At 41.1% G+C, this 19,310-nt stretch overlaps 1 protein-coding gene and 1 long non-coding RNA gene across 7 annotated transcripts in view; one reads left to right on the forward strand and one right to left on the reverse strand.

The window, feature by feature from the left end:
* LOC136444314 (multiple coagulation factor deficiency protein 2 homolog) overlaps window positions 1–19,310 on the reverse strand; it is a 28,896-nt gene that overhangs the window by 8,264 nt on the left and 1,322 nt on the right. The window lies entirely within an intron of this gene.
* On the forward strand, window positions 5,378–18,806 carry LOC136444281 (uncharacterized). Of its 6 annotated transcripts, none has more exons than XR_010757246.1 (8): window positions 5,378–5,781; window positions 6,515–6,621; window positions 8,591–8,712; window positions 9,057–9,996; window positions 11,440–14,689; window positions 15,231–15,295; window positions 15,522–15,586; window positions 17,458–18,806. It is a non-coding gene; the product is annotated as an uncharacterized lncRNA (long non-coding RNA). The 6 variants fall into 6 exon arrangements; XR_010757243.1 differs by having other exon boundaries at window positions 5,384–5,781; window positions 11,440–13,201; window positions 13,255–15,295; XR_010757245.1 differs by having other exon boundaries at window positions 5,385–5,781; window positions 11,440–13,415; window positions 13,634–15,295.

The raw sequence follows: 19,310 nt of genomic DNA on the forward strand, positions 1-19,310 counted from the left end.
GTTCTGTACTGTCCCGCTAAACAGGCTGAGAAGTGCAACAGACAGAAAACTCAGGGAGGAACAGGCTGTTTTCCGACCCAACAGGTCCTGCAGTGATCAAATATTCACATTACGAAACATTATTGAACAGAGTCTTAAGTTCCAAAAACCAATATCCTTAAACTTTATTGACTTTAAAAAAGCATTCGATAGTATACACAGAGAATCAATACTGAGAATCAGTACTCAGAATCAGTACTCAGAACATATGGTACACATAAAAGGTTCACAGACATCTTACGAGGGATCAAGTTGTTGTGTGAAGGTCGACTCAGCTATACTGACAGCTTTGATATAGTCACTGCAGTAAGACGGGTGTGTTCTATCCCCTCTGTTGTTCATTATCACCATAGATTATGTTATGTGTAAAGCCATGGACAACCCAAACTTTGGCCTAGTCTGGAAAGGAAGTAGTCGTCTGACCGATCTTGACTTTGCAGACGACATTACCTTAACAGCCGAGTCCCATCAAATTCTCCAAGATATGACCATCAACACAGAGACAAATTCAGCCAAAGTAGGTCTGAGAATTAGCGGCAACAAAACCAAAGCAATGCAGGTTGGAGAGCACCCCCCCCCCCCAAACACACATCTTTCATACAAGTTAACACCATTCGGCGAAGCTATGGGATCGCTGAACTCTAGTTGTAGAATTGATTAGCCTTGCTCTAAATGATGTAATGATGATAATGTAATGACGATGATGTAATGATAATGATGATGTGCTTACTTGCTTACTTACTTATGTCGAGACCTTCCAGTCACGAGTCGAGATGGCAGCCCAAGTGTTTTGGTCCTTTATCGCCTGGAGCAAACTATCCACTTCAATGCCGGTGTCTTTCTTGAGAGTGTCTATAAAGGTTGCTGCGGGTCTTCCTGGCCTCCTTTTCTCATGCTTGGGAATCCAGAGTACCAGGTCAGCTACTTCTTCCTTGCTCCTGAGGCAGTGTCCGTCGAACTTCAACCTCCTTGTCCTGATCTTATCGGTCAGCTTTGGTAGGCCAGCATACAAGTCTTTGTTGGTAATGTGTTGTGTCCAGTGGATGTTGAGCGTTGTTCTCAGAAGCCTCGTGTAACACCCATCCAACTGCTTTTCTAACTTGGAGGTAACTGTCCATGTAAAAGTAAATCAGTCATCCTCAATTGAGGTGAAGTGCAATGCTTTTTCAAGCAGCTAGTGGTAGTGCAATGCGGCTTCGCTGCGGCTCGCGTTTTTTGGCCAAGCACACCGGGTCACCCCTACTCTTCTCGATAAGTGTATTGGGTTCTTTTACGTGCAGAGGTTTGACGCTTGAGGCTTACTCCCGAAGCTCCCTCAGGAAGAGCCTCACTTTCAACTTGTGTGAGAGAGTTGATCTCCAAACCTTCTTCATCTTGTTACAAGCCTGCCAGGCTGCTGCTTTTCTTGCTGCCTTGTCCCTTGCTGTACTTTCCATTCTGGACTTTTACCTCCTCCAAGGCAGTACCATCGCTTGTCTTGAGGCAGTAAGGGGTTGGAATGTTAAAGGGCATAAACTTTGTTTTGCCAGCGTTCATGCAGAGACCAACCTTGCCCACTGAGCTCTCCACACACCCAAGCAGTTGCTGAGCTTGTTGAATTGCCTCTGATATTAACGCAATGTCATCAGCGAAATCCAAATCAGGAACTGTCTTCGGGCCAACTCTTCTGCTCCTCCTCCTTTCTATCTGTAGACCTCCTCTCTACCGTCAATATCCGTCCTCAGTGCATAGTCTGTATCTGAATCTGTATCTATATAGCCGGTACCGCCATTAGGCGCAACACACCAGCTTCGCAGGCACGCGGCGCGACAGCAGCTGGTTATGTTATACCGAACGGTCTGTTACACCTAGTCTTTGCATATCTGACTGCAACCGTTCCTTAAAGCTACTTAGTGAAGATGCTCCTACAGTACTTGATGACAACGAGTTCCATTCTACTATGGTTCTCGGAAAATGCGAATTTTTGAACACATCAATCCTTGGCTGATAACTCTGGTACTTAAAAGCATGGCGATTTCTAGTCCTCTTCTGAGCTGGCATTAGATACTTATCAGTCTGTACGTCTACAGGTTTATTAGTCATTTTGTACATCATGCAAAGTCTGGACGTTGTTCTTCTGTATTCAAGGGACATCCATTGCAGATCAACAACAATCACAAACAGCCTGATATGGAGCTAGTGTGTCCCTGTAGCACCCCTGCATACAACTCAAAGAGTTCAGTTTCACCATCAGGGGAGATGACTTTTGCCTTTGTGTCCTGGTACATGCTGGCTATGGCTTCCACCAGTTGGTCAGGAATACCTTAATCTTCAACATTTTTCCTCTATGTACAGTATCAAAGGCTTTCTTAAAGTCGATGTGATTATTGCTGTGAGATGATGATGTAATGATGGTTTACTGCCCTACATTGCACCATGTACGTTTGTCTAGCAATAAAGTTCATTCAATAAATTCAATAACTTGCTCATCTGGGCTTCACATGCGCCGCACGTCAGTGAAAGTGCAAATGAAAATTGGTGAAAAACTTTAGCGACGGTGCCGTCATGAGCTGCCGCCGCAGTGCCGCCGCAGTGCCACCGCGGTGCCGCAGCCCAGTGAGAGCCCACTGATATTTCTAAGTGGTTCCCTCCAGCCAGGGAGAATCGTGTCTTCCAGACGTTCTTTAAATGTATTTCCAAAACGGTTGGCATTAACTGCGGGGTTAAGTCAAACATGTCAACATAGTATATCCTGAACGTGAATAACCCAGTAATGTTCTTCTTCGACTGAAGTGTCGTGTTTTTTTTAAAGTAATCTTGTCAGAAGATAACTAATTCAATCTTAAGCTTAGCGAGAGTATCTAATCAACTGTGTTTGACTGTCAACGATCAATAGGAATTCTCTTAATTCATCCCTTACGGCGAAACATTGAGTACAATTTGCGATACAGCTGTGTCTGACTGGTATATCAAGTTCAGTTTATCACTGTATTTCTTGAATGGCACAAGATCAGGTCGAGTACAGGTAGACGAGGGGTCTGATTTCTTTCCAAAGCGACTAACTCGCATTCTATCAACTTCCGTACTGGAATAAATGTACAATGCATAGATCTAATTTTCAGTGGGATTAAGCAATATTCCAATGACTAGATCAGAACATTTACAGCTACAATCCTCAACCTCACTACAATGCAGTAAAATGGGTTGAACCAAACTCTTAAACAGATCAATAGCTAGGGAGATGGACCGATTGTAGTTTGATGGTAGTCAATTAATCAGAAATCGCAGTGCTGTCAATGAATCAAAATACTACAATGTAAAATCATACAAGTGCATTACAAATGGATGTCAAACGATAACTGGACTTTCACTAATGACACTTGGTGCAACATAGGTAACATGTTATAGTAGAGAGAGTTAAAATCATCTTTATTGTACTGGAACAGACAACGAATACAAGATGAATATTTAAAAACACCTAGGACAGCCCCTTGTCTGGGTTAGGACACCCAGGAGGCGCAAGGTAAAAAGTACTGACATATCAATTTTTACACCCTTGGTCTTTTGGCCGCGGTGAGCTCCCGGTAAGCTCCCGGCAAGCTCCCGTCGTGCGCGCAGCACTTTGCCACTTGCGTTTTTTTTTTAAATTAAAAAAAAAATTCGCTATTTTAACTGGCACGCTGGCGGTAGTGGACCGGCACTGGAACGACACTGGGACGTCACTAGGACGGTGCGCCAAGCTAGGTTTGTGCACGGCAGTGCGGCGGCAGCCATTCACACGCTACCGCCACAGTGCCGCAGCTCAGTGAGAGGGGGACTTAAGACTTTCAAATCTCGCATCGCCATAGCTTAAGTAGTAGCTTGAATGTGAAAGAAAGGTTTAATGTCAGCTACTTTGTCAGCTCTCCTCAAAGAAATCCTCAAACACGGGACCTCCATTTAACGTCCTATCCGAGGGACGTCCTTATAAGCTTGAAGCCCCGGTTACACATAGCCGAACATACATGGCTCCCGAACGCTAGCCGACCCAGGTCGGCGGTAGTTCGGAAGTTGTGTGACCAGTTTTTAGGCCACGCCTATTTTTGGCGCCGAACTTGAGCCGAACATGCGCCGAGCATGTCCCAACCATCTCCTAACCAGTAACTGACTGAACCCCGAAGGCTTTCTAACCTACTACCAACCAACCCGACCTCTAGCCGAATCTTTCCTGACTACCTCCCGACCGGTCGCTAACCCTCTCACGAATTGAAATGGACATATTCAGCGACTTTTAAAAGAGGGGTGATTTTCCTTTTTAATCAAAATAATCCATTCTTCTATGTTGTTAACATCACTATTAAAGAGATCAAATTCGGATCGCGTTCAAAGGCTTTTAGCTTTCTTCTCTATTTATGGTCGTGTGAAGGGGGTGATTCGCCCATGTTCTGGTAGTAGTCAGTTTGGTTGGGAATGAGTTAGCAGAAATTTATCTACAACCTTGTTGAGAGTTATTCAGCAGTGGTTATAGCGTGGTTAAGATTCCAATTTTACTGCTGAATTACTCCCGAACCGTGACCAGCCGAACACTAGCCGACCGTGCCGAACACCAGCCAACCCATTCCAGACCCTCCGTCCATCTGCAGAGCCGAATGTTTTGAAATTTTCAAAACATTCGGCTGGTACAGCCGAACACCAGCCGACTCAGCCGAATGCCAGCCGACTCAGCCGAACACCAGCCCACCTAGCCCCCGAATCACTCTAACCATGGTCGAGAGAGAGTCGGGAGGCCATGTTCGGCTATGTGTAACCGGGGCTTAACTTAGGGTACTAATTTTCACCTGAGTGGGGAAAGTCGTGTAAAGTGGGGAAAATCGTGTAAAGTGCCTTTCCCAAGGGCACAACGTCAACGAGACAAATCAGGGGACCCCGGATTTGAACCCAGGACTGCGCCACCGCGACGCTTCTTGGTAACTTGCTGTTACAGGTTCAGGAGTTTATTCTGTTTTGTCGCTGGACGTAAACCTAATTCATTGCTTTGTATAAGGAGAGGCATGACTAAGGATCATATTTATGACGTTCTTTATTGCTCATGAAAACTACCTTTAGCAAAATACACATCGCAAGACCCAAAGTGGACCACAATTGGTAGCGCACCATAACTGGAGTGGTACCTTGCGCTACGTTAGGTCTCGAAAGCAGGGCAAATAGCCAAAAACTTACTTTCCAAGCAGATGTTGGTGGGGAAGATTATATACCTTTTTTCATATGCCCCATTTTGCGTCCGCAGCCCCCCTTGGGGTACATGACAAGAAGGTAACAATCTTCCGCCATTAACTTCTGTTTGGAAAGTGCCAAAATGTTACAAGACAACAACTTAAGCGTCCGGATCAGGTTCTTTGCTGATTAGTTTTGATAGACTCCCCATGAATACAATGGAACAATCCGATGAACTCGTTCTCGAAACTCTCACAGATTTTTATTACCATAGTTAGATGTTTCCATCATGGTGAATTTACCTTTAAAGCGTCGTCAAGATCCCACATGAAGACTCAATATACTCTATTCAGACCATATGTCTAATATCTGAAGCTAAACTGAGGTTACTCCAGCTCCCTGGTTACGTGGAGTCCTGGGAACGAGGGTGACCCCCGACCTTTCATGTCCACTGGCGCGAGGTGTGAAAACCGTTCGTCACACAAACATGCACACGAGCACATGTCGTGGCATGTTAGGAACCGACGCGACAGGGAATGCACGTTGTATCGCCACAGCTCCTATCTGACGGTAAGTTTATGTTTATGTTTTGCTCGTAACTTTCTTTCTTTCTTTGTGATACCCTCTAACAACCCCAGGAGGGGTATCGCTGAGGGGTAACTAACTGCCTCCCTAACTGAACTAACTGTAACTGTGAACTGTTATTCAAGTCAAAGAAACATGGCCCGGCGCCATGATAGCCGCGGCGACTATTGGAGGGCTTTTTTTACTGCTAATATATAAGACTGCAAGACTAAAAAAAGCCCTCCAACAGTCGCCGCTAGCCTCTACCAGGCTCCGCGGATCGCTAGGAAAATAGTAGAAATCGGCAAATAGAGTGAAAAGTATGCCAAGGGAAGCTCAATAGGCGACCCACGGAGCTTCCCAGTATAGCGGAGTACCACCCGTACCGAGTACCCTTGGCATACTTTTCACTCTATTTGGCCGATTTCTACTATTTTCCCAGCGATCCGCGGAGCCTGGTAAAGTCGCCTCGGCGCCATGACGCATCATATATATGAGACGAAAATTAGACCAACTTGAGCAAGGATTTTTGAATAGATAGTACTGATGATACAACTGCTGCCTTGCATACTAGTAGGTCATAAAACAAACAAAGAGATATATGTATTTTGTCCGTTAGACCTCACATCACACAGACAGCATGCATTATGTTAGGCGGATATAAAACCTGTTCCAAACCTTGAAGTTTTTGTTTAGTGAGAACCTGAATGTGTAACTTTACATCTTCTGTCTTGTACAGGTCACAAGCGCCATGTGTGCCTTATCTCCAGATAATTTGTGGGGGTGAAACGGAAAGGTTGGAATGTTCTAGACTCACAGCCAGGCTTCTGTGACAGCTGTTTACAGGTATGTACAAAACTGATATTTCAAAATACATCAAAACCGCATTCAGTTGTATGATAAAACCCTATATTTTGAGGTTGTTGTGTTGCGCCAAAATAATGGTCCCATCTACTATATCAGCTACATATATACCAATGCTATTAGTTTTTATCTAACAAGTCGATGGCTCAGCTTGTAAATACCCTGCTTTGAAAAGATATCTGAAGAAAATGAGAACCAATAAAGAAATGTATGTCATGGCTCTTCAGATACTATTCTCTGAAACCTCCTGGCCATGTTGAAAAAAAAGCGGGTAAAGTAATCTTCCTCCTTGTTCTAAACTAGTAGAGGCTGTGGGGGATCTTGACAAGACAACAGAGAAATGAGCATCTCTCTATTCTGTTGTTGTTGTATATTCTGAGTAATTTTGTTCACAGCGACTTGTTTTTTGTTTGTTATCTTTGATGTGAACCGTTGGTTAATGTAAGGTTAATGCCCTGTTGTTGATGAGAAATTTTGTAGGGAAAATACAGAAAACAGCCAAACAAGTCAACGCTTGTGTCAAGTGTCATAAACCTTACCAAAACAAAAGGAAACCTGGCATCTGCAGTTAGGGAGTTTTCACACCCACTGACATGACCACCCATTGTGTTGTGTTTCTGTTCAGCAGACAAACTAGAAAAACCACATTTGACAGCAAATATAATACTTCAATCCATCACCCTTCCTATGTTGCTATAAAGGGACTGTTTTACTTTTATATCAATGTTTACTAGAAATGAAACATCCTGAAATGTTACTTCTACCCACAAAGGGACAGCCGACTACTACTAGTAAGTATTCCAACATCACCCCACTGGATTTTATGAATTTGTAGCCCCCATGCCAGGCCCATAAGTTTCCCGAGAAAAAAAGGCTACTTGAGTATCAAATATATATGGCTATCTTGAGCTAGTCCAAAGTTGAAACTTTATTCAGTATTTACAACTTCGCAGGTTTTTTGTAAACCTGAATTGCGTTGCAAATTTACACAAACAACAAGTCACCATTAGATAAGAAAATGAACCATCAAAACTACACAGAGGCAAATCACAATTGACACGGTCACAATAGATAAGTAAAATCTCTTTGAAGCACGCTTACCATAGTCACATTAGATATATAAAATCTTGTTGGCGATCATCGTGCAAATACTAAGCTAAAACATTAACAGATATAGCGATGATGGCAATCAATGTAACCTTTTGGCTTATTGTTGCATCAAATTTAGAGTTCTGGGGAAGAAGGACTGTTCATGCCTCTTTGTACGGCTCAACGGCACTTTGTAGGCTGAAGTTTGTCTTAGAAAACATGCTGGATGAAGTTCTACAATGACGGGACAGACAAAATTTTCCAATTGTCTCAAAATTGTCACAGATTTGTGAATTGAATTGTCCCCTACTCAAAGAGTCTATCTCAGTTGACATTGGGACAATGTAAATTTCGATCAAACCATGGAACGACTACAAACTACTAGTACTGTAGTCAGTACTCTCCAAGGAGAGGAGAGGCTCCAGCTGGGACGGGGGTGTTTAAATGTTTGGTCAGTCTGTCTCGAACACGGTTAGTGTTCCCGCATATTTGCCGGTAGCATAAGTAAAGGAATATTCTACTTAGCAGAAGAAATAATTCCAACTAACACAGGCAAGCATTGGTGGAGGGGTCCCTCAGTCCCTGGGCTTGGGGTAGGTACTAACACAGGCAAGCATTGGTGGAGGGGTCCCTCAGTCCCTGGGCTTGGGGTTAAGGTACTAACACAGGCAAGCATTTGTGGGTGGAGGGGTCCCTCTGTCCCTGTGCTTGGGGTACTGGTACTAACACAGGCAAGCATTGGCGCTGATGCTTAAACTAACGGCACATATGACGGTGATATCACATGTATGGAATGTTTTCCTCATATTTTCCAGATGTCTCAAAGATTCAATATTTGCCAACCCATCTTGTTTTACTATAGATACAGAGAGGAGAGGCAGCCTGCAGCGCGGCCCTGCAGTTATTGTCCAAATCCACCAGGCGGACATCATCTCCGGTGATGGGGATGGACGACTTGACACACCTGTGGTAGCAGCTGCAACAGTATGTAATGAAATTTGGGTGAAGGAGATAACTAACATTATACAAATGTATACATTTTGGAAATGAGGAGCTTTTCTGCATGATAACATGCTATTATTCCTTAGTGGAACATGATAGGAATAGAAGCTAAAGAAATAAACAAAATTGTCTACCTTCCTACGTTACTAGACCAGAGGCTGGCCCCTTGCTTCTCTCTGTCTGGTTTCTACAAGTTACATGGTTCATAATAGTAAGCCATAGCGTCTGCAGCGGGTAAGCTTAATCCTGTGTCTTTTACAATCTGGTCTAGAAGTTTAGATTTGTCCTTTTCCTTACATTTATCTAGCATTTACATTGCATTCTAGAGGAAAAGCAGTGGAGCCACTCCAAAAGAAGAGACTGCTAGCTTCCCTATCAACAGAAGGGATACCAACATGGGAAATTCTCAAATGCAGCAACTCAGCATTTTCCTGACACAAGACTGGGCCAAAGAACTTGGCATTCCTTAAGTTAAGTGACACTTTTCCCTCAATGAACCCCTTTCTCAGGACTTTTTATCATTTGTAATTAACATAAAACTACTGTAATTTTTGTTTCTTTCACTGTTACTTTATGTTCACTGTTATTATTGTCACCTCTGTATTGTGAACTTATAATCATTATGGAAAACCTGTTGTGATTATTTATTATTCCTTCACACGTCCGTTCTGTGAAGTTAAAGTTCAGTGAAAATGTCCATTTTCCTTACACCCTGAAATTTTGCTACCGTGAAGATAAAGTGAATTACAGTAACTGCACTCTTACCATACTGAGCACTTCCAATTCACTGCACTCAAGCCATTCTAAGCACCTGTAAGTCCCTACACTCCAGCAGTCTAAGCACATGTAAATCACATCAGCCACTCTAAGCACCTGTAAGTCACTCCAGCCATTGTAAGCACCTGTAAGTCAGTCCAACCATTGTAAGCACCTGTAAGTCGATACAGCCACTCTAAGCACATGTAAGTCCCTCAGCCACTCTAAGCACTTGTACGTCACTGCAATCCAGTCACTTTAAGCACCAGTATCATTAATCTTTAGGGTGGTCCCTTCAGTTACTATGTAACTGATTTCCAAGGGAGCCCGTCCGGGTGAATGGTGTTAATAAACGTATGGCTGATACGAGACGGGGTTTCGCCAGGCTTCCATCTGGGTGATTTGTAGTGAATCACCAACTCCAGACAGAAGGATTTGGACCATCGCACACCAGGGCATGCCCCTACTCGTTTTACACCTGTCACTGCACTCCAGCCACTCTAAGCACCTGTAAGTCACTCCAGCCATTCTAAGCACCTGTAAGTCACTCCAGCCATTCTAAGCACCTGTAAGTCGCTCCAATCACTCTAAGCACCTGTAAGCCACACCAGTCACTCTAAGCACCTGTAAGTCACTCTAGCCATTCTAAGCACCTGTAAGTCGCTCCAATCACTCTAAGCACCTGTAAGCCACACCAGTCACTCTAAGCACCTGTAAGTCACTCTAGCCATTCCAAGCACTTGTACCTCAATGTGCTCAGCCATTCTAAGCACCTCTGACTGCACCCAGGCCAATCTTAGCACCTCTTACTCACTTGTATCATCCTATGTAGTCTGGCCATTCTAATCACTTTAGCTATTCAAACTCACTACACTCTGGCTGTTCTGATTACTTGGGTGTTTGGATGCATGATCGAATAAATGATTTGTTAGCCCCTGAGCAGACGTAGGTGTTTGTATGCATGTTATGACAAATGATCTTTCCTCCAAGCAAACACAGGTGTTTGGCTTCTATTATTCTGATGAATGATGTTTTTACTCTGAGGAGTTACGGGTTTTTGGTTTCTAATGTTCTATTAGATAATTTTTCCCATCTTACCAGACACAGGTATTTAGTTTCTATTGTTCTTCTGATGAACAATATTTTTTTTCCTCCAAGCAGAAACATATGTTTGGCTACATGTAATGATGATATTGATTTTTTTATCCTCCAAGCAGATACGTTGGCTAATCTATTATTCTGATGAATGATATTTTCCCTCTCAGCAGACACAGGTATTATTCTGATGAATGAGTTTTTTTTCTCTTAGCAGACACAGGTGTTTGGCAGCATGTAATGATAAATAATTTTATTCCTCCAAGCAGATACAGGCATTTGGCCTCTATTATTCTAATGAATCATTTATTTGCTTTCTGCTCCCGTGTGAAATCATGTGCACTTGCGCCAAATTGTGCTCTCGCAAGAGCAGATTCAAAATGGTGCCATAGTTTGGAAAGGAGTCTATCATATCAGTGCCAGATGTGAGGAAAAATGACAGAATATTTTTCAGACCTGGGCAGAACTGAGACTGGCCATGAGAAGATGGGATTTTCGTTGTCATACTTAAAGTACAACAAATGTAATGAAAGGAGATTACTAACATATGTATACATTTTGGAAATGAAGAGCTTGTCTGCATGATAACATGCTATTATTCCTTAGTGGAACATGATAGGAATAGAAACTAAAGAAATAAACAAAATTGTCTACCTTCCTACCATGCTTCCTACGTAACTAGACCAGAGGCTGACCCCTTGCTTCTCTCTGTCTGGTTTCTACAAGTTACATGGTTCATAATAGTAAGCCATAGCGTCTGCAGCGGGTAAGCTTAATCCTGTGTCTTTTACAATCTGGTCTAGAAGTTTAGATTTGTCCTTTTCCTTACATTTATCTAGCATTTACATTGAATTCTAGAGGAAAAGCAGTGGAGCCACTCCAAGAGAAGAGACTGCTAGCTTCCCTATCAACAGAAGGGATACCAACATGGGAAATTCTCAAATGCAGCAACTCAGCATTTTCCTGACACAAGACTGGGCCCAAGAACTTGGCATTCCTTAAGTTAAGTGACACTTTTCCCTCAATGAACCCCTTTCACAGGATTTACTGAAAACTGTTTATCATTTGTGATTTACTTCAAACTACTGTAATTCTTGTTTCTTTCACCGTAACTCTATGTTCCCTGTTATCACTGTCATCTCTGTATTGTGAACTTATCATCATCATGGAAAATCTGTTGTGATTATTGAAAATTTCTTCACACATCCGTTCTGTGAAGTTAAAGTTCAGTGAAAATGTCCATTTTCTTTACAACGCCACTCCAGCAACTCTAAGCATCTATAAGTCACTTCACTCCAGCCTTTCAAAGCACCTGCAGCTGTAAGCCACTCCAGCCACTCTAAGCACCTGTAAGGCACTCCACTCCAGCCACTCTAAGCACCTGTCACTCCAGCCATTCTTAGAACATGTAAGTCACTGCACTAGCCACTCTAAGCACCTGTAAGCCACACCAGTCACTCTAAGCACCTGTCACTCAAGTCATTCTAAGCACCTGTAAGTCATTCCAGCCACTCTAAGCACCTGTAAGTCACTCTAGCCATTCCAAGCACTTGTACCTCAATGTGCTCAGCCATTCTAAGCACCTCTGACTGCACCCTGGCCAATCTTAGCACCTCTTACTCACTTGTATCATCCTATGTAGTCTGGCCATTCTGATCACTTTTAGCTATTCAAACTCACTACACTCTGGCTGTTCTGATTACTTGGGTGTTTGGATGCATGATTGAATAAATGATTTGTTACCCCCTGAGCAGACGTAGGTGTTTGACTGCATTTTCTGACGAATAATATTTCCTCTGAGCAGACACAGGTATTTGGCTTCTATTATTCTGATGAATGATTTTTACTCTGAGCAGGTACATGTTTTTTTGTTTCTAATGTAGTAATTAATGATTTTTTCCTGTCTTAGCAGACACATACAGGTATTTAGTTTTTTATGTTCTGATGAATGATTTTTTTCCTCCAAGGAAACATACATGTATGTTTGGCTGCATGTAATAATAATATCGATTTTTTTTATCCTCCAAGCAGATACTGGTATTTGGCTAATCTATTTTTATTTTATTTTCCTCTGAGCAGACCTGGGTATTTGGCTGCATGTAATGATAAATCATTTTATTCCTCCAAGCAGATACAGGTATTTGGCTTCTATTAATCTGATGAATGATTTTATTACTTTGAGCACACACAGGTATTTGCTTTCTGTTCTATTGATGAATGATTTTTTTCTCTGAGCAGACACATGTTTGGCTGCATGTAATGATACATTATTTTATTCCTCCAAGTAGATACAGGTATTTGGCTTCTATTATTCTGAAGAATGATTTTTTTATTTGAACGGACACAGGTATTTGCTTTCTGTTCTACTGATGAATGATTTCATTCCTCCAAGCAAATACTAGTACAGGCTTCTATTATTCTGATGAATGATTTTTTCCTCTGAGCAGACACAGATGTTTGGCTGCATATAATGATAAATGATTTTTTCCCTCCATGCAGATACAGGTATTTGTCTAATCTATTGTTCTTAGACTCATAAATTATTATTTTTTTCTTAGCAGACACAGGTATTTGGCTTCTATTATTCTGATGATGACTTTTTCCCTCTCATCAGACACAGGTGTTTGGCTTCTATTTTTCTGATGAATGATTTTTTCCTCTTAGCAGACACAGGTGTTTGGCTTCTATTTTTCTGATGAATCATTTTTTCCTCTTAGCAGACACAGGTGTTTGGCTTCTATTATTCTGATGAATCATTTTTTTCCTCTTAGCAGACACAGGTGTTTGGCTTCTATTATTCTGATGACTCATTTTTTCCCTCTCATCAGACAAAGGTGTTTGGCTTCTATTATTCTGATGAATGATTTTTTCCTCTTAGCAGACACAGGTGTTTGGCTTCTATTATTCTGATGAATCATTTTTTTTCCTCTCACCAGATACAGGTATTTGGCTTCTATTATTCTGATGATGATATTTTTCCCTCTCAGCAGACACAGGTGTTTAGCTTCTATTATTCTGATGAATGTTTTTTTTTTCCTCTTAGCAGACACAGGTGTTTGCCTTCTATTATTCTGATGAATGATTTTTTTCCTCTCAGCAGATACATGTGTTTGGCTTCTATTATTGTGATGAATGATTTTTTCCTCTTAGCAGACACAGGTGTTTGGCTTCTACTATTCTGATGAATCATTTTTTTCCTCTCAGCAGATACAGGTGTTTGGCTTCTATTATTCTGATGATGATATTTTTCCCTCTCAGCAGACACAGGTGTTTGGCTTCTATTATTCTGATGAATGTTTTTTTTTTCCTCTTAGCAGACACAGGTGTTTGCCTTCTATTATTCTGATGAATGATTTTTTTCCTCTCAGCAGATACAGGTATTTGGCTTCTATTATTGTGATGAATGATTTTTTCCTCTTAGCAGACACAGGTGTTTGGCTTCTACTATTCTGATGAATCATTTTTTTTTCTCTCAGCAGATACAGGTGTTTGGCTTCTATTATTCTGATGAATGACTTTTTCCCTCTCAGCAGACACAGGTGTTTGGCTTCTATTATTCTGATGAATGATTTTTTTCCCTCTCAGCAGATACATGTGTTTGGCTTCTATTATTCTGATAAAATGATTTTTTTCCTCTTAGCAGATACAGGTGTTTGGCTTCTATTATTCTGATGAATGATTCTTTCCCTCTTAGCAGACATGGGTATTTTATTTCTGTTCTACTGATGAATGATTTTTTTCCTCTGAGCAGACACACCCTCACACACGTGTTTGGCTGCATGTGCTGATAAAGGATTTTTTTTCCTATAGCAGACACATGTGTTTGGCTTCTATTATTCTTTTGAATGTTTTTTTTCCTCTGAGCAGTAACCGGTTTTTGGTTTATATTGTCCTAATTAATGATTTCCCCCCCCCCTCCAAGAATACACGGGTATTTGGCTTCTATTGTTTTGATGAATGGTTTTTCCCATCTCAGCAGGTACAAGCGAATTGCACATTCTAATGAATAACTTTCTGTCAACTGTGCAGATTCTCTGGTTCTTTTGCTAATGAACATTTTTTTTTGCCAGCCAAACGACATAAGGGGACAGTGACACAAGGATAGATGGTTGGTGTACACCCTTTCTCATCGGACATTAAGGTCTCATTCCTGTATTACTCCGAGTGGGTACCCTAAAAGAATATGTACCCCAAAATATTAACGACTGCATGAACGTGTGTTTAGATTGGTGGGAAAATTCCCTTTTAGCCACCCCAACTGATCTCAAGCATCAAACTGATAAAAGCTTGTTTGTAACTGAAGAAATTAGCAGGTAAAGTTTGGCAGCCATGCGCGATGTCGGACGTCCACAGCCAGGCATTGTCGGGGATGCGGTCGTGCGCTTTCAGCTGGAAAGTGCCTTTTGGGGGGTGTACTAGTAGCTAAGTGCAGTGTGTAATTGCTATAAAAAGAGATTGTATGTAGTGAAACTGTTGCCAATTTTATTACATGATGTAGGGTACATGTGCTCAACATAGAATGAATGACCTTGGTGCATTTTCTATAGCTTCATTACGAACGCGCCCATATGTAAAACATGTTTTATAGCTATGGGGCGAAAAAACTCATGAATGAGACCTTGATAATGTGTTCATGTGTCTTTGAACAGGGTGAACCACCAACAAGGAGAGCGTTCATCGTTGTCAGGCTTGGAGAGGATATTGACAGCATCAGGTAATACTGCTGAAGGCATGGTTTGTATTTAGAAGCACACCATCCACGCAAGACTTACCAGTTTGTTCAGATCAATGGGTTAATGCACCTTTCGTAAAGCATGTTCCACAATTGTTTGGGAGTACAGTACAGTATTGAATGTGAACTTGATAGATTGACAACTGAACGAAGAATACATGTGTACATGTGTATAATTCTGTATTATTGTTGAATTTCTTGTGTGTAGGACATGTGAAGAAGAAGAGGAGCCATGGCAGAGACAGCAGCTCAGATGTCAGCAGTCTGTCCAGTGTAGGTAACTTACTAACCAGTGTTCTCGCCAGGCCTTTTCAGCATAGGGGCCCCCTATGCTGTGATTTGGACCCCCTATGCTGTGATCTGGACCCCTATGCTGTGTTTCAACCAGCATAGGGGTGTTTCTTTCTGGGACAAACCTTGTGACCCTTCATAAATCTTATAAAAAGTTCATATTTGGCTTTAGAATGAGGCTGTGACAGAGGAAAAAACTCTACTTCACAAAATTTATCCCTCAAAATGCTTGTAATAATGTCTCATTGGGTCATGAATTTACAAATTTTCCGGGGGAACATGCCAGACTCCCTACTCTGGTCATGTCTTCAGCACTCCACGCATGACTTGCACCGCTAAAGTTGGCCTTCTGTACCTGACCCCTATGCTGTGAAAAAATTCTGGTGAGAACACTGCTAACAGTAAATCTTCAAATTCCTGCAGTTGGCAAAATCATGACCCTGCGAATAATTGTGTTTTGTAATTGCAGTCTGCAGACCTATTTGAGCTTTTCATGAATAAATAAAGGTTCAAACTAACAAATAAACTGAAAAATTGTTTGAGCCACGAACTACGAGCACTGCGGAAAGCTCCTTTACCCTCAAATCCCCTCAAAAATGAAATGAATTGTATATTTATAGTTTTGCCTGGTAGCCATCCTGGTGTACCTGTGCTGTACCGGTACTAAATCAGGTCAAGCCTGAGGATTACAGATCAGTGGAAGGCAACTTTGACAGATAGAATCACCATGAATTACCGTGGCAGTGTACTGCAGTGTACTGTACTGTAGCACAGATTGAGCTTTAAATGTGCCTGAGTCAAATTTTCATCTTTATTTCAATACTGGAGTCATAGCTGACTATTGGTGAGGGTGATGGTCATTATAGATGCCATGTAATAGGCCCGTGTCTAGCAGAATTAAACATTATGTTGTTATCGGTTGTTTTTGTCCTTTAATCAACCATTACTTGAACATTTAATTTAGTAGTTCAGGGCCAGACCTGTACCTAAACCTGTGTACCTGTACCTAGAATTTGTTTAGGTACACAGCTCTAACCAGGTGTTACATGTTATATCGTGAACAACCTTGGACAAACTTCAACTTGGCGACTTGACTTGAATTAAAAATTACATTTTCAATGTGTTTCTGGATACTTGTTTGTCAAATTATAGCCTTAGTAAATGTTTTTTCCACTTGCTTTGGGTCAAAATTAGACTTTCATCTTAGTCAAACATCCCATTGATACCCATACTTTTAAAGACTTGAAAAAAGGGCCCTTCCAAAAATGCGCTCTTAGGATATCTAGTCTGATGTTGAAAATAATGTTTATAGTGTTTGTGTGAATATTTATTCATCAATTTCCACCCTTTAACAACTTAAGTCTTCTATTGCCTTGGCCCAAAAACTGACCTGGAACTTCAGCAATTATCCCATAAGAACCAGTACTTAAGGGATGATTCCCATCATACATCACACCCCATGGGTCTGCATGAAGGGGCACTACTCAATTCCTGGATTATAAATGGTTCATTTATTTGTTCATCTGTAAATAATTTTTACCAACTTGGTTGATTTTGTATTTATAAAGATGTGGTCTATTACAAATCACACCTGCTTCTGTTTTTTTCTGGGGTTGCCTATATGCATGTATACATGCATCTGTCTGTACTGTATCTATAGCTGATGCCCAGCATGTACCTGCGAAGCTGGTGTGTTACGCTTACGAGTGGTTATACTGACTGTACAGATACAGATACGGAACTGAGTAGTATCTTGATCAACATGCAAATTAAGATTTCTGATTCTAGATTCATAAGAAATTAATCCTTTTTTAAAGCACATTCATTTATGTATTTTACGCTTGTGTTTGCAGTGTCAGTGGTATGAAGGACCTAAGCTGAGGGATTTCCTGTTGGGATGTGAGCCTGAGAAGACTACTCTTCAAGCAGAGGTTGTAAGGGAGATCATGACTTAACTCAAGACTACTCTCCAAGTAGAGGTTGGAGGGGGGGAAATGCTATATTCTCCTGTTTACAGGTTCCAATCACAAGAAGGTATAATCAGGCCTTTAGTTGAAAACCAAAGGAGACCAACTGCAGATTGAAAGTCTATCAACTACCAATCTAATCCAGATTTTTGAAGGAGTTGAGAAGAGTGCTGCCAGTAATGTAGTTACACTTTTAGCATGACACAAATGTGAAGCTTGAAGTCTAAATTTAATGAGATAAGATTAAGCGACAGATCTGTATTTTATGTGGAAGATTCTAATGGAACACATAATTCACTACAAGCTGATAGTTTTGTTTATTAATCCAATCACAAGATCATTTTCCAGTGTCTGATGTTCATATGACACACCAATTCCTCTAATCTGTGCCCATCAAGGCTTTAAAATGAATGGGTTCAGAAGCTTTATGACAGGATTTGCCAAACATTCAGAAAAATTATAAATCAATCACTGCTGAACATTGGTGCACAAACACAAAGACATGTACTACAGAAATATAGAAAAGGCTCAAAAGTACCTCATAAAGCAATCTCTGGCACAACTCTCACGTACTCTATCATCAAAGTGTTTGTATATTAGGACACAACAATTTGTTGTTTTTTCCTTCAAAAATTTGCTCACTCCATTGCTTTTCAATTGCATATTGTCCTTGTCTTCCTAGTTTCTACAGTTTCCCAAAATGTGTTGTCCATAGAAATGATATATTTGATGTGGTCGTAAATGGGTCTATCAAACTTTGATTTATGGATTTTTGATTTTGACGCACCAGATTTTATTTGTACCCATTGTATGTTGTCCGCTTCCGTTCTACTGCCAAGCTGTAACACGTATTGTGATTATTGCCTGTGCATATATTATACTGGGCCCCAATGGAAATCAGGTATCCTAGCTGTTTGGGCTACCCAGGAGTCTCAAGATGAAATAAATAAATAAATAAATAAATAAACTGTTTTCTTATTTTGTCTTACCAGTTTCTCCCAGTTGTATGTCCGTTTAACTTTGTTTTCCTAAATAGTCTAAGAACAAAGAAATTAAATCAGTAAGACTGCAATCAGTTTTGTATAGTTATGGTTAATGCGTGGAAACAAGTGATGCGTTGTTTATCCCTACAGAGGTTATGAAATATACAGTATGTATGTGTATGTATGTGCTTCAAAGATTTGTATGTCATCTGACGTGCTTTGTATTTATTGAAGGGTCTATTTCTGATTGAATGAGTCTCTTGCTGCATTTCCTTGATTCTCACTTTAGTAACTAGATACGGGCAAACATACATCAAAGCTTGGGATAGACAACGGTTAGTCGTTTTAAGTTGTATAAATACAAATGCCCTTCCCCCTCTCGGCCCGATAGGTTGATATTCAAGGTGACCTAAGTCAGGTCTAGTAGACACGACACGTCCAGTGTATCATTGGTATCAATACACATCTCTGTATGTAGGTGTGAAAGAGGTCCCCGTTGAGTTAATCCTCTACGCAGTTTAAGATAAGGAGTTAATCCTCGCAGGTTAAAAGCCCGACGCAGTGTAAAGCCCCAACGAAGTTTCAGTTCCGACGCAGGTTAAGTTCCGACGTACGTATTTTAAGAGTTCATCCATGTTTATATAGTTAACCCCATCCTGTCCCCTCCTAACTTAAGTCCTTTGAGTGGTTGCGGAATCCAGGTTTGACTCTACTTTGCGTTCGTAAATTATAACATTAAAAAAGGCTAATGTGTCC

Source organism: Branchiostoma lanceolatum, chromosome 1, assembly GCF_035083965.1.
Source record: "Branchiostoma lanceolatum isolate klBraLanc5 chromosome 1, klBraLanc5.hap2, whole genome shotgun sequence".
Taxonomy (NCBI): Eukaryota; Metazoa; Chordata; class Leptocardii; order Amphioxiformes; family Branchiostomatidae; genus Branchiostoma; species Branchiostoma lanceolatum.